Genomic DNA, 21,799 nt, shown 5'->3' with positions numbered 1-21,799 from the left:
GGGCAGAACTCTTGAACGCAGGACCGGCTCTAGGCACGAGCAAAGCAAGCACATGCTTGGAGTGGCACAATTCCAGGGGCGACTTTTTTTTTTTTTTTTTTTGCTTGGGCAGTTGCGCTCTTGGAGCGGCAAATATTTTGCTTGGGGTGGCAAAAAACCTAGAGCTGGCCCTGCTTGAACGTTGGCCTCTTCCAGCTGCACAGGATCTCCATGCTGTGTAGCTCCTTCCCAATTGATAACACAACCTGCAGTGTGGTGCCTGAGGCAGCCACCTATCCAGACCTGGCCTAAAGCTGCCCTTGTTCAGACTAATTCATATCTGATTACATTTCCACATTTCTCTAGAGCTATTTTTCTGTTCTGCACTTATCTTCCCAGCCCTGCAACCTTCTCCCTCCATACAAGGAAAAAAAAAGGGGGGGGGGGTACTCATGACAATAACACAGAAGGAAAAACTTGTGTATACATCATAAGGGTTAGCTGGCACAAACAAGTATGATTCCATTGAAGTCAGTAGAACTGAACTTTTTTATACCACAGCTGAATCTGACCCCTTTTCTCAGGATATTCATTCTTTTCAGGCTTAGAGAAGTCAGCCAATGTCAACTACTTGCTGTTGCTTTTTTCTGTCAAAGCACTTCTACATTTCTGTGCTTACAACAACCTTTTTGTTGGGAACAGTGAGTTTTGTAACAATAACGAGCTTGTCTATGGTTCTCCATCAATCTAATTCTCAAGTCTCTTCAAAGTTTGCCAAGCTCTATGGTTTACCAATCTGTACTTGAGGCTTCTCACAGCAATTGTGAAACAGATGCCAAGTTGCTGTATAGTCAGAGTATTTGTCTATTTGTCCATTACCATGATCTGCCAGAATCTGTCTCTGTTGGCGGCATGATTTATTTCCAGCAGGAAATTATAAGCCTGTCTTCAGCTAAAATGATATGGGGTGGGATTTTCAAAAGTGCCACTGATAGTCACTTGAACTCATGCTCCTAAGTCACTCTGTTAAGATAGTTTGGGAGACAGGCCTAGCAGAAACATACATTGCTTTTGAGATAACTTTAAGCTGGACAAGTGTCCATGTGATTGGGCCATCCTCCTTAAACCATGTATAGACAATCCCATTTACCAACATGAAGATTAATATCTACTTGACCCATAGGCCATATGTTTTGTCAACATATATTTACAGGGTTGCTGCTTTTATTTCTAACAATATTTGAATGCAAACATGTATACAATATATTACCATATGTTTTGTTGTACTGAATGTGACAGAACAGTATTCAAGTTTCTCGGCCAAAACACACCATATACAATAATTCTGAAGATAAACTGAGAATTATTCCCTCTTTTACGTGTATTTCAATGTGAAGGGACATTGCCATGTTAATACATATCCTAATAAAATCTGCTTTCCTAGGTTTCTAGGAACATGTTAGCTTTTTAAAATTGAAAGCATGTTTTAATTCTCATTTATTTTTATTGCTTTTTCACTTGGTTTACTTTGTACATTTCAGTTAACTTTGTCAATGAAAAGAGACAAATCATTTGCACTTCTTTTTATAGTCAGTTTTCTGTCACTTACTTTCAGGTTTTAATGCTCAGCACAATATGTCAATGTTTAGTTTGCAAATACTATAAGGGACTGTTCATTTGTGTATAAATAAAACTTCTCTGGAATTTAAAAAAAAAGTCTTGGAAGCATTGCTATTAATCTTTGATTACACAAAACTCCTTTTTACCTAAATTTTGAGCCAAATTTGCCTCTTTAGCAATGTTACCAACATTGCAAAAAAATGAAGCAAAACATGTTAAAAACTGGGAAGAAGCTGATTTATTATCTTATATACTATTAGAAAGACAAGATGAGTGAGGTAATATCTTTTATTGGACCAACTTCTGTTTGTGAGAGAGACAAGCTTTCAATCTACAACAACACTGCAGACATAGAATATTCTATGTCTCAAGCATGAACCAATAGGCAAGAATGAAGAGCTAGTGAATCTTACAAAGCACAGAAATAGAAAATCTCTCTTTGGCAGAGGAAACTTATGCTGATTTTGTGCGGGGGAAATATTTATTTCTTTTAAATACAATTATGTTTGGAAAAAAGTGAATGTAAAAATGGTCCCCTCTGCTGATCTCCAGTGGAATTGTGGTTGCTCTGTACCTCTGAAAATCACACCACTTTAATGAAAGGCCTAGTTGGTGCATAAATTATAGGCACATGACTTAAAACTCATCTGTACAGGTGGTCACTACAAGAGACAACGGTGGAGCAGTGCTGAAGGAAGCTTGCTCATGCTGGACCGCTTCTTTCCCCTTGCCCAAATTAACATATCTTTGGTGGCAAAGCTGAGACTTTTGGCCTCTTGGGCAAATCTCCTCTATGTTCCTTAACTAGAAATTTTCTGGGTTGCATTGTAGAGATTGTACCCAGGCAGCAGGTCTTTTTTGTTACATCTCGTTTAAAAGTCAGGTAGTGTTAATTACAATCTGGCTCTCACTGGAGGTGATACAGAGCTACAGTGCCCCAGGGGAGCTCCAGGTGGGGATTGTGTTTCCCCAGCTCTCTGGTGTGCAGGGGAAGTTCACAGGCTGCCCCGTTCTTTCAGATCCTGCAGGCCAATGAGGAAGGTGTCAGGTCTATCACTCGCCCTTCCCTACCCTTTGGGACAATTTGTAACCCTAGGGCCCATGAGCTCCCCCAAATACAAGTGACTGAGCTCTTCCCACAAGTCCTACCCACATCACGTGTACAAGGTCAGGGACATTCCCTTCCGCCAGCAACATCACTCTGGATAAACTGTAGGGTTTTAAGTTTGCTCTGTAAATGTGCACAAAGAAAAAAACACTCACAATATCATTCCTGTGTTATCTGACTCCAATGAAGGGATCAGTTATGAGAGCATGGATGTTTAACCTCAGCAAACCATTTCTGCAGTCATATAAAACGTATTTTTAATCCTGAATGAATCAGTCTGTCTGTGCTTCATTGTGTCCACAAGCCATGAGTGGAGTGTGGATGATGATGCCAAAGTAAACAGTTCTTTGAATAAACTTCCTTCTCCCTGCGTTTGGCAGCATTACACCTGTTTAGTCTCCTGCACCCAGCCTGGTTGTGCTTGCTTCATTATAATGAGACACTTCCAAACCTTCTAAGAGGTATGAGTAATGAGTCAGTAATTCCCAGTCCTAGTCCCAGCTCTGATACTGACTCCTGGTATGGCAGGTCATTTACTCTCCTTGCCTCAGTGTACCCATCTGTAAAATGGGAAGAGTAATATTTAACTGCCTACCTCATAGTATTTGTAAAGTGGTTTGAACTCAAGATATGGTGTGTTAAGAAATGTTGTTGTTAAAACATATGACAGAACACATCCATTAAGGAATATATAGAAAGAATACACTTTAGATATCAAAGATGCAGGGCTGTCCCTAGGAGGGTGCGGGGCCTGGGGTGGAAGTGATGGATTTGCCAAAAGCACCAGCCAATCGCACTGGCCCATGGGCCCCCACCCCCATAGCACAGGACCCGGAGCAGGGGGACCCATGGCGCAAGTGACAGATTAGTCTGTTCTGGGACAGACTGTGCCAGCCAATCGCACCAGCCCGCGGGGCCCGGAGCAGTTGCCCCAATTTGCCCTACCCAAGGGACAGCTCTACAAAGATCAATAAAATTTATACTCCTGCGTTATCATGAATTGTTACCGTATTTAATTCTCAGAAATAATCTGAATCCAAATTCTACCATTTTCAGACTCCCTAAACGTATAATCAGTGCTCGTGAAGCTAGTCTGCCAAGCTAGCAGTCCAAACAATTCAATGTGCTGTGTGGCAGTGCCAGCTGGTATCAGAGTTTATAAATGAAAATATTTTGCTTTAGTTTCAGTACAGATTGTGAGCTCTTCAGGCTGTTATTTGTGTCCTGTGCAGTGCGAGCACATTGTGGACACTTAATGGGAAGCAGGCAGAGACATGTCCTTAGCTAAACTCTGTTTCCTTGACGCCATCCATCCCAATTTTAATTTATTTGTCAAAAGTAGAAAAATGAGATACATAAAAATCTGTTGTTGTTGTTGCTATTTCTACAAATAAAGGACCAGATCCTGCATTATGCTCCTAAAGCTCCCACTGACTACACTGGGAATTGTGCGTTTGTAAGGAATTCAAGATTGGGGCCAGAGCTATTAGACCAGTGCCTGGTAGCATGGCTGTACTTAAGCATCTTCCAACCTTTCTGATTTAAACACCTTTTCTGAGATCTGTTTTTAACTTGGATTTCTCACACGGCCAAGATATTCAGGTTTGGAAAATAATTACTGAGCATGCAGAGTAGGTCATTTCATACACATTTTGTTAGCAGTGTATTAGTTAGTTCTGTATTGTGCCGACCGCATTTTTTTTAAAAAAAAAAAGTCCTCACACTCCCACTGAATTCAACAGGACCAAGTGCCTGAACTTGAAAGCACCTGAGTATGTGAGTAGCTGTACTCATGTGAGTAGTTTCATTGGCAGTAATGGGTAAAACTACTCATAAGGGTAAGTATTTGCAGGCTTGGATCCTAATAATGGAACTTCATAGATTCACAGATTTCAAGGCCAGAAAGGACCTTATTATTAACTATTTGTTCCCTCTGTAGATACTTATAGATTGTAATCAAGTCACCACTTCACCTTCTCTTTGTTAAACTAAATAGATTGAGCACTTTGAATCTATCACCATAAGATATGTTTTCTAATCCTTCTCTTGGCTCTTCTCTGAATCTTCTCTAATTTATCAACATCTTCCTTGAATTGTTGACACCACAACTGGACACAGTACTTCAGCAGCAGTCGCACCAGTGCCAAATGCAGAAGTAAAATAACCTCTCTATTCCAACTGAGATTCGCTGTTGCATCCCAGGATCATATTAGCTCTTTTGGCCACAGAGTCACTTTGGGAGCTCAAGTTCAGCTGATTATTCGCCGTGACCCCCAAATCTTTTTCAGAGTCATTGCTTCCCAGAATAGAATCCCCCATTCTGTCAGTATGGCCTACATTCTTTGTTTCTACATGTATACCTTTACATTTAGCCTTATTGAAACATAGCACATAAACTGCTTGCGCCCAGTTTACCAAGCGATCCTGATTGCCCTGAATCAGTGACCCGTCACCTTCATTATTTACCACTTCCCCAATTTTTGTATCATTTGCAAACTGTATCAGAGATTATTTTATGTTTACTTCCACATCATTGATAAAAATGTTAAATACTGTAATGCCAAGAACCAATTCCTGCAAGACCCCCTGGAAACACACCCACTTGAATTTAACTATAAACTTAATTCTGCAAAATATATCTGTAATAATTCTCCTTTGAAAGGTATGTCACTTGACATATTTGTAAAATTTATATAGTGCCCACACAAAAATTGCATTAAAATAGTATGTGATTGTGTAATCAAACTCCGTAGCATAATGCATACATACAAAAGGGCTGAATTAAGGTTACAAAGGCAGCCTTACTTCTGATATTTTTTAACTTTTGATTGCTTGCCTTTGCCACCTTAAAAATGGTCTTTAAATGTAGTTTTTCTGTGTAATTTATATATATATTTTCTAACAAACCTCTACTTCCCCACTCATTGCTCCACAGATCTATTGTGCCATCATCATATTTTCCGTCCAAATGTAGGGGCTAATCAAAAAACAGATTATTGAAAGAACCCTATTGATTTTGGTAAGTTTTGGATAGACCCTAACGCTGTAAAGCTCTTGGAATGGGGACCTTGGGCCAAACTCCGACTTCAGTTACATTGATTTATGTAAATCTGAAATAGCTGTTTACACCAAAGGATTTACTCTAGATTTACATCATTTTAACCAAAAGCAGAATTTGACCCCTTGTCCTTCTCTTCGCCTGTAAATGATCAGGCACAGCTTTTATTCTATATAAACAATAGCAAACAGCAGAAAGAGGACAAATGTCTGTAACTAGTTTAGTCAATGGTAGTTTTACCTAAGTAAGGATTTCAGGGTTTGGCCCAAGAACAATAATCTGGGAAGGATGGAGATCATGGGAAGCCAAGAGAAGGTAAGCGCATCAATGAGAAGATGGAGGGAGAAAGGAGCTGATCATTTATTAGAGCAAAACAAAGAGGGAGAACGTGAATTCAGCCAGCCGCTAAAGCAGACACATGGATAAAGAAGAGAAAATTCTGCAGATCTGTTAAACTCCAATCAGATTCAGTGGTAATAGGATCAGCCCCTCAAAGAGCCCGGACATGTAACAGGCAGACAATTAACCTGCAGTTCTATGGGACAATGATTGCCAGTCTACTAACTCCCATTTTGTTTAATTTTTAATACAAACCTATGTTCTAAAAATAGTGAGCCATTTGGAGTTGAAAAAAGGATGTGTGGGGCATGGAGAAGGCTGAGGAAAAAAAACAAAGCTGCATCAACAGCTCTGCTAACATTTCTGGTGTTATACCACTATTCGGTCAAGATTATGAAATCTAAATTTTACTCAGTGGGATTGCTTTGGCTAACAGGTGCTCATTTTGGCCCCTTTATAAACTAAAGTGTGATATGTCATAGTAACAGTCATCCTTCTCATTCCTGTGATCCATCACTCTGAACTTTACTTGATTCTTGCATATTCTTTGGACAATAAAAACACACTAGTTAATTTCAGTGTATTGATAGCGTCCACTTAATTTCACTTTTGGAGTCTCATGAACTAACCCAGTCTGCAATGTTAAGGTCGCATGTATTGCAGGGCAATGTTTATTTGGCTCTGTGTGTGTCGGGTGGGGGAGAGGGGTTGTTTTGTTTTAAAATTGTTTCAACTGGCATTTGTTATAATCAATTTTCATTGATTTAAACTGTTAGGATATAGATATTCAGGCCTGTCTGTAAAGACCTATACGCTAAGAATTTAGGTGTATTCTTATCACTTGGCTAGTTATAGAGGTATAAAAGAAAGAATCAAAATCACTGTCTGCCGGTGTAAGGTCCTTCTCTTACTGTGACAGTCTGAGGCCCTGTTCTTAGGTTAAGGCCTTTGGCTAAGCAACAGAGGCAGCCATAAACTGGGAAGCAACCGGTCACCTCCTCACATTCCAAACTAGTCACATTGAAATAAGGTGCTATTGGGCTGTTAGGAATACAATCCTGTCCCGATAATGCCTATGGCCTCCAGACAAAGGGAAGTGCCTAGAAGATGTAAAAGGAAACTTAGTTTGATAGCATCCTATCTGGCAAGAACTCACTTATCAATAGCTGGGATGTGAAATCCTCACTTCGATATTGTTTTGTCATTATAGTTCCCACTTTGCTATTGTTTGTCTGTATAATCTCTGTCTGGTTCTGTGATTGTTCCTGTCTGCTGTATAATTAATTTTGCTGGGTGTAAACTAATTAAGGTGGTGGGATATAATTGGTTACATAATCATGTTACAATATGTTAGGATTGGTTAGTTAAATTTCAGTAAAATGATTGGTTAAGGTATAGCTAAGCTGAACTCAAGTTTTACTATATAGTCTGCAGTCAATCAGGAAGTGTGTGTGTTGGGGGGGTGGAAATGGGAACAGGGAATGGGGATGGGGAAATTGGAATCATGTTTTGCTAAAGGGGGAAATGGGAACAGGGAATGGGGGTGGGGAAATTGGAATCTTGTTTGACTAAGGGCAGGAATGGGAGCAGGGACACAGGTGTAAGGCTCTGTGGTGTCAGAGCTGGGAAGGGGGACACTAAGGAAGGAAACTGGAATCATGCTTGCTGGAAGTTCACCCCAATAAACATTGAATTGTTTGCACCTTTGGACTTTGGGTATTGTTGCTCTCTGTTCATGCGAGAAGGACCAGGGAAGTAAGTGGGTGAAGGAATAAGCCCCCTAACATAAACTGCATAAACATGTGTTTTTACAAAACCTTAATTTGGGGGCAAATTTGATCTGACAGTGTCTTTTTAATGTGACACTAGTAAGGGTTCATGCAAACAGTTGCTTTCTTTTAACACTGAACAAGGAATTTTATTAGACTAAGGAAAATTGGGCAAAACTTTCAAAAGTACTTCAGTGACTTAGGTGCCCAAGTCCCATTTTTGAAAATAAGTTAGCCTCTTAAAAACCAAAATCTCATTAAAAGTCAATTAAACTTAAGCTTGTAAGGGCCAGATTTTTAAAGGTATTGCTAAGGTGTCTAAAGATGCAGGTAGGCACCTACTGGAATATTCGAAAGCATCTATCTGTATTGTTAACTGTCTAAATACCTTTACAAATCTGTCTCTAAGTATCTAATTTGCTTCTGAAAATGAGACTAAGGCACTTACATCCCTTTTACCCATTGTCCCTAAAACCACTCTGTCTTTCTTTGCTTCACTGCAAAGCTTCTGTGTGAAACCTCTACCAGCTATCCTCCAGCCTGGCTTCTTGCTTTAAAGAAACAGTATACATAGCCTTCCATAAAGAGGAAAGGAATAGTACTATACATAAATAATTGTTAGAGATAACTACAGATGAACAACTTGCATTGCCTACTTTGTCTCCTGTGTACCCACCATATATCAATATCCTTTTATTCCATCTCATCCTATGTGGCTGGTAAGACATGGCTAATGCGATGAAGGCAGCTGGGAGACTAAGGGCGTTACCCAGCTGAGTTCACCAGTGGAGGAAAGCAGAAAAATTGGAGGGTTTTCCCCCCTTAACTTGCATGTACTCTAAAAGTAAAAACCCATAATGGGAGGAAAATGATGCATTGCCAACATCACTGCTATCTTTTCCTATGCCGACGCCTGTGGGGGCCGTGGCTAAACAGACATCCTGGCCCTGGAGGCTTCTATCAGATCCTGGTCTTAACTCACTGGAAATGTAGCCTTCATGTCCCTGATGAAGAAAGCCAGGGAACCACCCTGTGTGAGAGGTAACTGTTGGTGGAGTCCCTCAGGTAGCGGGTAAGACAGCTACAGGAGGAGGTGGCTTATCTGATTGCACAAGGACTTCATCAACAAGATGCACATGGAGACATCTGGGTTGAAGGGTGCAAGCTGAATAGAAAACATTACAGCAGGATCGGAGGAGGAAGAAGAAACAGCTGCTCCGTGGGGAGGAGGATGGCTTGTAGTCACCTTGGGCAGCAGACAATGCTCCATCCTCCTCCCGCCTCCAAAATCCCCCATCCATTGAGGTCAAGAACCACTATGCTGTATTGGGAACAGGAGGAAAAAGTCAGACCCCAATAGCTGAGGTAGAAGAGCCACTTGCCCTAGGGTTGCCAGGTATCCAGTTTTTGACCTGCACCACAGCCAATGGGAGCTGCAGGGCAGCGCCTGCGGGCAGGGACAGTGCACAGAGCCCCCTGGTAGCCCCTCTGCGTAGGAGCCGGAGAAACATGTCTCCGCTTCCCAGGAGCTACCTGAGGTAAGCGCCACCTGGAGTGCTCACCCTGAACCCCCTCCTACACCCCAACCCCCTGCCCCAACCTTGAGTCCCCTCCTGGACCCAAACTTCTTCCCAGAGTCTGCACCCCAGCCTCTGGCCCCAGTCTTGATCCCCCTCCCACATGCAAACTTCCTCCCAGAGCCCCTTCCACACTCAACTTCCTCCAAGAGCCTGCACCCCAATCTCCTGCCCCAGCCTTGAACCCCCTCCCGTACCCAACTTCCTCCCAGAGCCTGTGCCCACCACTCTCAGCCCCAGCCTGAGGCCCCCTCATGCACCCCAAACCCCTCATCCCCAGCCCCACCCCAGAGCCCACACCCCCAGCTGGAGCTCCCCAGTAGCATGACCAGCAGGGACAGTCCCAGGGCTTCCTCAAGGGCTGAGGGAGATTCTTGGGAGTGGGTGGGTGTAGGGGCTCATGGGAAAGTAAGAGGTAGAGACCTTGAACAACACTCAGCCCCCCTCCCCCCTCACACACCTCGACTTGTGTGAGGGGTGGGGGGGCAGAAAGGGGTCAGGCTGCTGGTGGGGCACCGTAGAGGGAAGAGGAGGGTCAGGCTGGGGTGGGGTATGTAGTACATCTATGCCCCACCTCCCTCCCCACACACACAATGGTGTTCTGCAGCCCCTGAACAGGAGTGTTGTATGTAAAAAGAAAAGGAGTACTTGTGGCACCTTAGAGACTAACCAATTTATTTGAGCATAAGCTTTCGTGAGCTACAGCTCACTTCATCGGTTGCATCCGATGAAGTGAGCTGTAGCTCACGAAAGCTTATGCTCAAATAAATTGGTTAGTCTCTAAGGTGCCACAAGTACTCCTTTTCTTTTTGCAAATACGGACTAACACGGCTGTTACTCTGAAACCTGTTGTATGTAAGACGTGGGAAGCAATTGTCCCAATCTACTCAGCACTGGTGAAGCCTCAGCTGGGTTACTGTGTCCAGTTCTGCGTGTCACACTTTAGGAAAACTGTGGATAAATTGCAGAGTCTAGAGGAGAGCAAAAAAAATGATAAAAGGCTTAGAAAAGCTGACCTATGAGGAGAGGTTAAAAACACGATTTAGTCTTGAGAAAAGAAGACTGAGGTGGGACCTAATAACAGTCTTCAAATATGTTATAGGCGGTTATAAAGAGGCTGGTGATCTATTGCTCTCTATATCCGCTGTAGATAGGAAAAGAAGTAATCAGCTTAATCTGTAATAAGGGAGATTTAGATTAGGTATTAGGCAAAACATTCTAACTATAAGAGTAGTTAAACTCTGGAATAGGTTTCCAAGGGAGGCTGAGAATCCCCATCATCGGGGGCTTTTACAAACAAGTTAGTCAAATGCCTCTCTGGGATGGTGTAGGTATATTTGGTCCCACCTCAGCATCCCTTCCAACCCTACATTTCTATGATTCTATATGTGTACAGGCAGAAGTGCCGACTTTCTAACGTGCTGGGGCAGTGTTGCTCCTCCCCAAGCCTCATCCCCACTCCACACCTTCCGCCAAGGCCCCACCCCTGCCCTGCCTCTTTCTGTCCTCCCCTGAGCACACCCCGCCCCTCCTCCCTCCCCCCCAGCAACTGAGCACACGGGAGCTGCCGGGGGAAAGGGGAGGAGCTGATTGTGTGGAGCTGCCGGTGGGTGCTGAGCAACCCACATTTTTTGTCCATGTCCATGTCATTTTTTGTCCATGTCCATGTCGGCACCTATGTGCATAGGAATGGCAGAAGATTATAGACTGCACTATGTTCATAGCTGCTCAGGGTATTAGCAGAACATCTTCAAAGCTCTTCACATGTTATGAATCATCTGAGTACTTGAGAGCCCTCCTTTTCTTTCTCAGTCAAGGAGTTTAAATTCTCTTCCTCCCAGAAAGCTGTGTGTCTTTGATGGTGCTTCCCCGGCCTAAGGTGTTTTTGAAGTGCCAGTTGTTTTGTAGTTAAAACCAATATTAATCATGCAGAGTTGGATTAAGTTTATGGCATTTTTAAAGAAAATGGAATGTAGACTGAATGAGATCAAGGTGAGAGTCTGGAAGACAATTCATTTTATATAGTATCAGTGTTACAGACTGCTGGCATTTGTGCTGCAGCTTGTATGTTACATACATTTTATGATTACACATGGCTAGAAAGAGGTACAGTAAGCAGGTATCCATTCTCTCTCTGAAATGTATGTATGTCTTTGTATGTCACTTGATTCTTAATCTCTGCAGTCTCTGATTACAGTGTACTATATTGCAGATGGATTGAATTGAACATTTAAAGCCAAGCTGGATCATTAGGCTATTCAAACTGCAACTAGAAGCTCACAGACGCCTTCTCCGGGTAGGTGTTTATTTGGGCTGATGACATATGTTCTTACTGCGGAAGAGGATGGCAGAGCTAAGTGCGCTGCATCTGTTCCTTCTTGGCATCCTGGCAATATGATTTCCCCTGCAGAGGGGTAAATCTGGAACTTAAAATAAAACTGTCCAGCAATGAGACTTAAAAAATTAAAATCAAAGTGGGATAGGGACTGCTAAGGCATGCTGAATTAATAGCTATGATAAGGCAGGTCCTTGCACCTTTAATTGAAAAATATAACAGCTAAGTTTTGTTTTAAGCTTAGCATAAATAAAAAAAAATTGCTTTGAAGAAACACCTGAAGCAACTGATCCTTGCAGAGTAAGAAGTGCTTCCTTAGGAGCCTGAAGACACCACAATCAAAGAGAGCAGTGCTTAGCATTTGCAGAGTGTTTTCATCTTCAAAGTTTTACAAACACTATCTAATTATTTCTCACAAAACCCAGGAGAGTTAGGCAAGTATTGTGAAAAGTCTGTGGCCAACAAGGAACTTTGGAGTGTTGATACAGCTGTATAGAAAGTACCATCATGTTTTCTCTCTTCTTCCACAGCACTACACCACTGGCTGGTACTGAATCACAAAGGAGCAGTCTTAGAACAGCTCCCTCTTCTCACCATACCTGGCTCAGAAAACTAAAATCTAAGGGTATGTCTACACTGTAATGGGACACCCACAGAGCCTGGGTTCCAGCCAGAGCCTGAACATCTACACTGAAATTAAATAGCCCCTTAGCCCGAGCCCTGCGAGCCCAGTCAGCTGGCATGGGCCAGCCAGAGGGTTTTAATTGACATATTCTCGCAGCACCTGCTCCTCACCAGCGTAAAGCAGGGCCGTACAAACTTGCCCTGAGTCAATGGTAAGTAACTTGCAAAGAATGGCAGGTCAGCACCATGATAGAAATCCTGGCCCAACTCAAGTCAATGGGAGTTTTGCCATGGATTTCAGTGGGGCCCTAGTTTCACCCCTAATTTGCACAGAATGAAGCAGAACACTGCTGTCCATGTGAATAGTACAGAGGTGCAGCTCAAGGAGTCTACAGCTGTCAGCATGCAGTGCTCCATCTTGATCTGGACAGGCTGGCTTCCAGAGCCTCCAGGCCCCAACGTACAGTCTACCCAGATAGTATAAGATATTGCCTGATGGAACCTTCAATCACAAAGGCTCACGCCGCTTAGCCTAGGATGGTGACTTGCACAAGGGGGAACTCTCATCTCTATGGGTTACAAGACTCAAATCAAGATAGAGCTACTCTGCTACCTAGGTAGTGAATGTAAGATTTGCTGGTTGTCTTGAGATGAAGCACTGAATGTTTGGATCAGCAGGAACAGTACTAACCACATCTTTGTGGTACACCTGCTGTATATGGACTCTGCATGCTGCTTGCCCCCAGTACACAGCAGAAGCACATTGGTTCTTGTCATAAATATAAAGGGAAGGGTAAACCCCTTTAAAATCCCTCCTGGCCAGAGGAAAAATCCTCTCACCTGTAAAGGGTTAAGAAGCTAAAGGTAACCTCGTTGGCACCTCACCAAAATGACCAATGAGGAGACAAGATACTTTCAAAAGCTGGGAGGAGGGAGAGAAACAAAGGGTCTCTCTCTGTCGGTATGCTGCTTTGCCGGGGATAGAACAGGAATGGAGTCTTAGAACTTTTAGTAAGTAATCTAGCTAGGTATGCGTTAGATTATGATTTCTTTAAATGGCTGAGAAAAGAATTGTGCTGAATAGAATGACTATTTCTGTCTGTGTGTCTTTTTTGTAACTTAAGGTTTTGCCTAGAGGGATTCTCTATGTTTTGAATCTAATTACCCTGTAAGGTACCTACCATCCTGATTTTACAGGGGTGATTCCTTTACTCCTATTTACTTCTATTTCTATTAAAAGTCTTCTTGTAAGAAAACTGAATGCTTTTTCATTGTTCTCAGATCCAAGGGTTTGGGTCTGTGGTCACCTATGCAAATTGGTGAGGATTTTTACCAAACCTTTCCCAGGAAGTGGGGTGCAAGGGTTGGGAGGATTTGGGGGGGAAAGACGTGTCCAAACTATGTTTCCCAGTAAACCCAGTTAGAGTTTGGTGGTGGCAGTGGTTACTCCAAGGACAAAGGATAAAATTAATTTGTACCTTGGGGAAGTTTTAACCTAAGCTGGTAAAAGTAAGCTTAGGAGGTTTTCATGCAGGTCCCCACATCTGTACCCTAGAGTTCAGAGTGGGGGAGGAACCTTGACAGTTCCTCTGCCCACATGCAGCACTCATGCATGTGGCAGGGAGAGGCAGGATTTTCCAATAGGTAAGTGGTTGAGCTGTGTCACAGAACACATTTATATATAGTATATTTACCTTCACATTTTCAGCTTTCCAATCTTTATCGTCTTGGATGTAGTAAACTAAATGCATAACTTAATTTAGTTATTAAATCTGTTCTCTTTTTATCTTCTTAAATAAGGAACACATTGATCAGCTGCAGCAGTAAGTTTCACTACCTCCTCTATACTAGAAAATTTAGTCCAAAATGAATATGCTCAAGGCCCTAGCAACTAAAATGTATCTATCGTAAGGACTGTGAATCATAAGTTGTAGGAAAAAGGGAATTCAGGCTACTTAGTAGGGAGATTGCAGGTCACACACAAGTTAGGATGGGATAGGGTTATGAAGTTAGTATCTAGATCTCTGCCTTGTCCAGAAAGTTAATTAAGAAATTATAAAGATGAAATATGAATGAGATATGGCATCTTCTTAGTTAAAGAATGAAACAAAAATATGTGGTAGTATGTGTAGGTTGGTTGTTTTGTCCCCTGGCTGGTGGACAGACTCATCACCCATGCCCACGTCTGTTTTAGCCTTCTGTGAAGGTTCTTCTGCCACACAAACACAGGAAATATAACAGGAAAAGTAACAAAAATGATAGTTCTGATGTGGACTGATACTGTGGGGTCCTCCACCCGCCAGCACCTCAAGATCACAGCCCTTCTTTAGGCTCAAAGGGAACACAGGCCCTACCTGCCATTTTTCAGCCTGCTGCTCCTCAGAAAAGTATTTCTCTTCCCCCTGGAGCACAGATGAGTCCTCTTATATCTTCCAGCTGGAAATCAGAGCTAATCAGGGCTGGCCTTACCATGAGGCGAACTGAGGCGGCCACCTCAGGTGCCAGACTGGGGGTGGGGGCACCACTAGGACCCAGAGTTTCAAAGTTTTGGCCCAAGTGAGGGAGTATGGTGGCATCATTTGAGCTCCCCGCCTCAGGTGCCAAAATGTTGTGGGCTGGCCCTGGAGCCAATCATTAGCTCCTGCTTAGCTGGATTCACTGGTTCCCAACACCTATCTGACCGCTTCTCCTTAGGCCAGGGTGTGCAGTTCCCTGGCTCTGTGGGCTCTTAAAGGGACAGACCACCCTGCTACAGGGTGTCATTTGTCAATTACCACTAAATCTGACACCAGCAAGGGGCAACGTTCTGGTATGTGGGTTGCAGTTTAATCAAACACATCATCTAGATTGCCAAGTGAAAAACAGAAAACTAAATTTTGACAGAGCTGCTTTTCATGAGCAGTCTGAGAAGGAAAACACAAGTACACCTGAAAGACACATGCAAGGCAAGGTTATTTAATGGGGAAGGCAATATTGTGAGTGGTAACCAGAAGAGGTAATAAAAGGCAGAAACTAAACAAATTCAAGTTTGCAACAAGAAAAAAAGTAAAGTAGAGAGTGGTGAGCATATCATCGGAGTTGTCAGTCAGTGAGTTAGGTCCAAAAGGTACACCTATTTTCTAGCTGTTACAATCTAGCTGAGGAAGAGTTAGGAGTCCTGCAAAACCCTCTATTCATAAATGAGAAATTAAATGTCTGTGTACACTGGATTTGTAGACCCTGCAAAAAACTCAATTATTGTGGGCACTCTCTAGCTGGTCCTGAGACAAAAACTAATACTTTACATTTTTATATAAAGCCTTTCATCCTGAAGCATCCAAACATGCTTTTGAATATTAGACAGGCAGTTGAATTGCATCACCTTCTACTGAAATGCAGCCATACTTAGGGTAAACCATGCACTCTTTTTAAACACCATGCAATATTACTAGACAGCAGTTTAGGAGAAGAGGTGAAGATTAATTTACTTTCAAATGAAACTACAGTGAGAATGTTGGTAAGAAGAACATAAGCACTGGACAAAGCTCCCCTACCACTGTAAAAATTGCCATGGGATCTGTAATGATCACAAGTATACAAGAGCTTAGTTGTGTGTCTCACAGAAAAGACAGCATCTCCAACAGCTCAATGTCCTCTAGTAGCATGTCTGTGCCCTGGCTCAGGTTCAGGGCTGAGGGGAAACGGTCTCTTACTCAATGACAAATAGTACTTTTAGTAACGTTAGGGTTCTTGTAAGTTTCCAGTCTAAAGGCTGAATCCTGCAAACCTTTACTTCCATCAGTGGCCCTGATTCACTCAACCAGCCTCGCTAAAGTCATTGAGCTAGGTGGATTGCTTGTAGGAGTAAAAGTTTACAGGATCAGGCACCATATGCTGCCATAGTCCAGCCTTACTTACCTTAGAATCACAGAATCATAGACTCATAGAATATCAGGGTTGGAAGGGACCTCAGGAGGTCATCTAGTCCAACCCCCTGCTCAAAGCAGGACCGATCCCCAATTAAATCATCCCAGCCAGGGCTTTGTCAAGCCTGACATTAAAAACTTCTAAGGAAGGAGATTCCACCATTTCCCTAGGTAACGCACTCCAGTGTTTCACCACCCTCCTAGTGAAAAAGTTTTTCCTAATATCCAACTTAAATCTCCCCCACTGCAACTTGAGACCATTACTCCTTGTTCTGTCATCTGCTACCACTGAGAACAGTCTAGAGCCATCCTCCTTGGAACCCCCTTTCAGGTAGTTGAAAGCAGCTATCAAATCCCCCCTCATTCTTCTCTTCCGTAGACTAAACATCCCCAGTTCCCTCAGCCTCTCCTCATAACTCATGTGTTCCAGTCCCCTAATCATTTTTGTTGCCCTCCGCTGGACTCTTTCCAATTTTTCCACATCCTTCTTGTAGTGTGGGGCCCAAAACTGGACACAGCACTCCAGATGAGGCCTCACCAATGTCGAATAGAGGGGAACGATCACGTCCCTCGATCTGCTGGCAATGCCCCTACTTATACATCCCAAAATGCCATTGGCCTTCTTGGCAACAAGGGCACACTGTTGACTCATATCCAGCTTCTCGTCCACTGTAACCCCTAGGTCCTTTTCTGCAGAACTGCTGCCGAGCCATTCGGTCCCTAGTCTGTAGCGGTGCATTGGATTCTTCCATCCTAAGTGCAGGACTCTGCACTTGTCCTTGTTGAACCTCATCAGATTTCTTTTGGCCCAATCCTCCAATTTGTCTAGGGCCCTCTGTATCCTATCCCTACCCTCCAGCGTATTTACCTCTCCTCCCAGTTTAGTGTCATCTGCAAACTTGCTGAGGGTGCAATCCACACCATCCTCCAGATCATTTATGAAGATATTGAACAAAACCGGCCCCAGGACCGACCCTTGGGGCACTCCACTTGATACCGGCTGCCAACTAGACATGGAGCCATTGATCACTACCCGTTGAGCCCGACAATCTAGCCAGCTTTCTATCCACCTTATAGTCCATTCATCCACCCATACTTCTTTAACTTGCTGGCAAGAATACTGTGGGAGACCGTGTCAAAAAGCTTTGCTAAAGTCAAGGAACAACACGTCTACTGCTTTCCCTTCATCCACAGAGCCAGTTATCTCATCATAGAAGGCAATTAGATTAGTCAGGCATGACTTGCCCTTGGTGAATCCATGCTGACTGTTCCTGATCATTTTCCTCTCCTCTAAGTGCTTCAGAATTGATTCCTTGAGGACCTGCTCCATGATTTTTCCAGGGACTGAGGTGAGGCTGACTGGCCTGTAGTTCCCAGGATCCTCCTTCTTCTTGTGAGAGCTAACAAGATCACAACCAAAAGTGGTATGGCTACAGCCTTAACAAGTAAATACTACTCCCAGAGTTGCATTGAACTCACTGGATGAAGCTGATGCACCATACAAACATATCTGAGTAACAAGTTGCTATGGGCGACAGGGGATGGACCACTTGATGATTATCTGTTCTGTTCATTTCCTCTGGGGCACCTGGCATTGGCCACTGTCAGAAGACAGGATACTGGGCTAGATGGACCATTGGTCTGACCCAGTATGGCCATTCTTATGTAAATTGCAGTCATGTAATTAAAACAGGCATAGGCAACATGATGACAGATTTCAGAGTAACAGCCGTGTTAGTCTATTCGCAAAAAGAAAAGGAGTACTTGTGGCACCTTAGAGACTAACCAATTTATTTGAGCATAAGCTTTCATGAGCTACAGCTCACTTCATCGGATCCATACTGTGGAAAATACAGAAGATGTTTTTATACACACAAACCATGAAAAAATGGGTGTTTATCACTACAAAAGGTTTTCTCTCCCCCCAATCCCACTCTCCTGCTGGTAATAGCTTATCTAAAGTGATCACTCTCCTTACAATGTGTATGATAATCAAGGTGGGCCATTTCCAGCACAAATCCAGGTTTTCTCCCAACCCTCCCCAACAAACCCACTCTCCTCTTGGTAATAGTTTATCTAAAGTGATGATGACAGATGAAATTCATTCAAATGCACGTTAATGCACATTGGAAAGAATAATTCATTGTTCAATGTGAACCACTGCCCAGCACATCATGGTAGTCAAAAAAAGCAAACAAATTGTTAGGATGCATTGGAGACAGGATAGACAATAATACTGACCACACTTTAAGATATATTAATCAATGGTTCAGTCTCACCTAGAATACTGTGTTGAGTTCTGAACAAATTGTCTCAGAAGAGATACAAGAGACAAAGGAGAAATCCAGAGTCAGAAGATGAAAGTGATGAGAGGAGTGGAGATATTTCCTTGTAAGGAGAGTTTGAAAAGATTGAGACTGTGTAGTTTTCAGGGGGATGAATGACGGGGGACATCAAAAAGATATTGCACATAAAATATCAAATGATGTAGAGAAGGTAAATCAGGCACTTCCATTTACCCTATCTCATAATACAAGAACAAGGGGATGTACAATGAAATTGAGAGGCAACACATTTTGAAACTCAAAGGAAATATTTTACACAATGAATAATTAACCGGTGCCACTTACGGCTACAATATATCACTGGGGCCAAGTGCATAGGAGGATTCCAAAAAAGAATGAGTTCTAGATCTTCGTGCTTTAGAGCATAAGGCAGTTGCTTTGTGGGGATGGACAGGTTTTTCCATAATTGTCCACTGTTGAGTTTATTGCATTGCCTCTCAAGCAAGTATATGGACAATGGGTCTGACTCGCTATGTCTGTGACAGACCCAGACCAGTGGGGTACAGGAGTCTGGTAGAAGGCAAATATACTGGTCACTGGATAAACAGTTTTCTGTTCCCTGAGTGACCAGAGCAGGGGCTGCCCTAGAGCAATCAGGAACCTGCTAGAACCAATTAAGACAGGCAAGCTAATCAAGACATCTGGAGCCAATTAAGAACTTTCTAGAATCAATTATGGCAGGCAGGCTAATCTGGACCCCTGGTTTAAAAAGGACCTCCTATCAGTAGGGGAGTGCACAAGGAACAGGGATTGAGAAGGTGTGCTGCTGGAGGGCTGAAGAGGTCAAGTGTGATCAGGCTTCAGGAGGAAGATCCTGCAGTGAGGATAAAGAAGGTGCTGGGGGGAAGGCCATGGGGAAGTAGCCCAGGGAGTTGTAGCTGTCATGCAGCTGATACAGGGAACATTGTAGACAGCTGCTACCCACAGGGCCCTGGGCTGGAACCCGCTGTAGAGGGTGGGCCTGGGTTTCCCCCCAACTCCTGATTCAACACAGGAGGAGTTGACCTGGTTGGGGAGAAACACCAGAAGGGAAGGTCTAAATTGGAAAGGGGTCTGGCCTGTCCCTGACCCACTAGGTAGGACACAGAGACTGTGGGGATTGTTCTCTGTTTCCCCCATGCAGGCCAATTAATGAGGTTAGCTGAGTGGATGGCAGGTTTGAGCCACTAGCAAAAGTGGCCAAACTGAGGGCTGCCATGAATCTCTGAGGTGAGCAAATCCGCCAATAAGTGCAGGACCCACCAAGGCAGAGGAGGAACTTTGTCACAATTTGCATGTATGCTACTGTTGGCACCACTCAACACACTCACAAAACAATGATGTTTGTGAATTATGAAATGAAAGAGGAGAAATAATTGGTTTTCTTTCAAATTTTTATGAGGCTTTCCAGAGCACTGGAGAGGGAAAATCAAAATGTTACATTTAAAAAAAAAAAAAACTTGGTTAAATGTTAACTAGAAAGGAAGTCAAGCCAAAAACCAAAACAAAAAACCCCAAGTATTTATCTCACTATGATCTCTAGTGCTGAAACATTTCAACCATGAGTCCAAACTATCATCCAAGTATAACAACGTTTGTTCTTGTTTGCTGTTCTTCTATGTTCAGCATCTCAGAAAGCAGGCCCGTGAAAGCAACTTATATTACAAGTATCCTTTGACTTCCTTCCCTCTGGGGCACCTGGCATTGGATGAAAGTCACACACTAACCAGATTTCAGAGTAGCAGCCGTGTTAGTCTGTATCCGTAAAAAGAAAAGGAGGACTTGTGGCACCTTGTTAGACACGAACCAGAATTATTGGTGATATCAATTCTTACTATAAAACACAGAACCCCACCTATGTTTGTGTGTGTTAGTTTATTTTCTTTCCTATTTTAAACATTTTTAATCAGATCCTCAGCTGGCGTAAACTGACATAGCTCCACTGACTTCAATGGAGTTTTATCGATTCATACAAACTGAGGATGTAACATTATTCCTCAACTATCAATATTATTTCTGGTGAGTTGCCCAGATTGTACAGCATTGTGCACTTTCAAAGTGCATGTAATAAGTAAAATAAATTCTAATAATCACTTCAGTCTAACTACCAGGAAGTTAAAAAGCTCTTGGGTAATTAAAACAGAGGGATGATATTGTCAGTGGGAGAATATATGCACTAAGAAAAGGAGTACTTGTGGCACCTTAGAGACTAACCAATTTATTTGAGCATAAGCTTTCGTGAGCTACAGCTCACTTCATCGGATGCATACTGTGGAAACTGCAGAAGACATTATATACACAGAGACCATGAAACAATACCTCCTCCCACCCCACTACCAGCAGGAGAGTGGGGTGGGAGGAGGTATTGTTTCATGGTCTCTGTGTATATAATGTCTTCTGCAGTTTCCACAGTATGCATCCGATGAAGTGAGCTGTAGCTCACGAAAGCTTATGCTCAAATAAATTGGTTAGTCTCTAAGGTGCCACAAGTACTCCTTTTCTTTTTGCAAATACAGACTAACACGGCTGCTACTCTGAAACCTGTCATTATCTAAGGATAATGTTTGCTTCCTTATGTTAATACAGTTCTTTGTTCAGTGTTAGGAGACAATGACCCTTTCTATGATTTTATCACATGACAGTCCTTATGGCCATAGTGAATGTGGGGAAACACCTTTGCCTGCCATACTAACCAGTACATAGTTTGAGTAGCACACCCTTTCATTCTCCTCTTTGACTGGACTTTACTGCAAGCTTCAGACAATATTGACCATTTTCCCAGAAACTGACCACACAAGAGATATAGTTAATCTTCTTTTAGCAAACCTGTTTGGCTTGCTTGAGGAACAGGTATTTCAGTGACTTTATTGGGAATGTCTGACCTCTGCAAATACTGTTCTGACCCTTTCCTCCTTAAGTAAGGAAAGCAGTGTTCTTCGCATGTTTTGCCACATACCATCCCTGCCTATGGAACATTAAAGAGTTCACCCTCTTTTTCTTACCCTCCCCATACTTCCTTGGATATAAAAATCTCTGTTGGGTATAGACTCCCTGATGCACACAGTCTGACCATGACTATGTCTTTCATCTGAAATGATAATGTTATCCCTTTTTGACTCAAGCAGTTAGCCAAATTCAGAGTGTTATGGGTTGTTTCCCAT

The sequence above is a fragment of the Natator depressus genome, chromosome 6, assembly GCF_965152275.1.
Source record: "Natator depressus isolate rNatDep1 chromosome 6, rNatDep2.hap1, whole genome shotgun sequence".
Classification (NCBI taxonomy): domain Eukaryota; kingdom Metazoa; phylum Chordata; order Testudines; family Cheloniidae; genus Natator; species Natator depressus.
The sequence above is the reverse complement of the archived record's forward strand: the minus strand, read 5'-3'. Positions refer to the sequence as shown.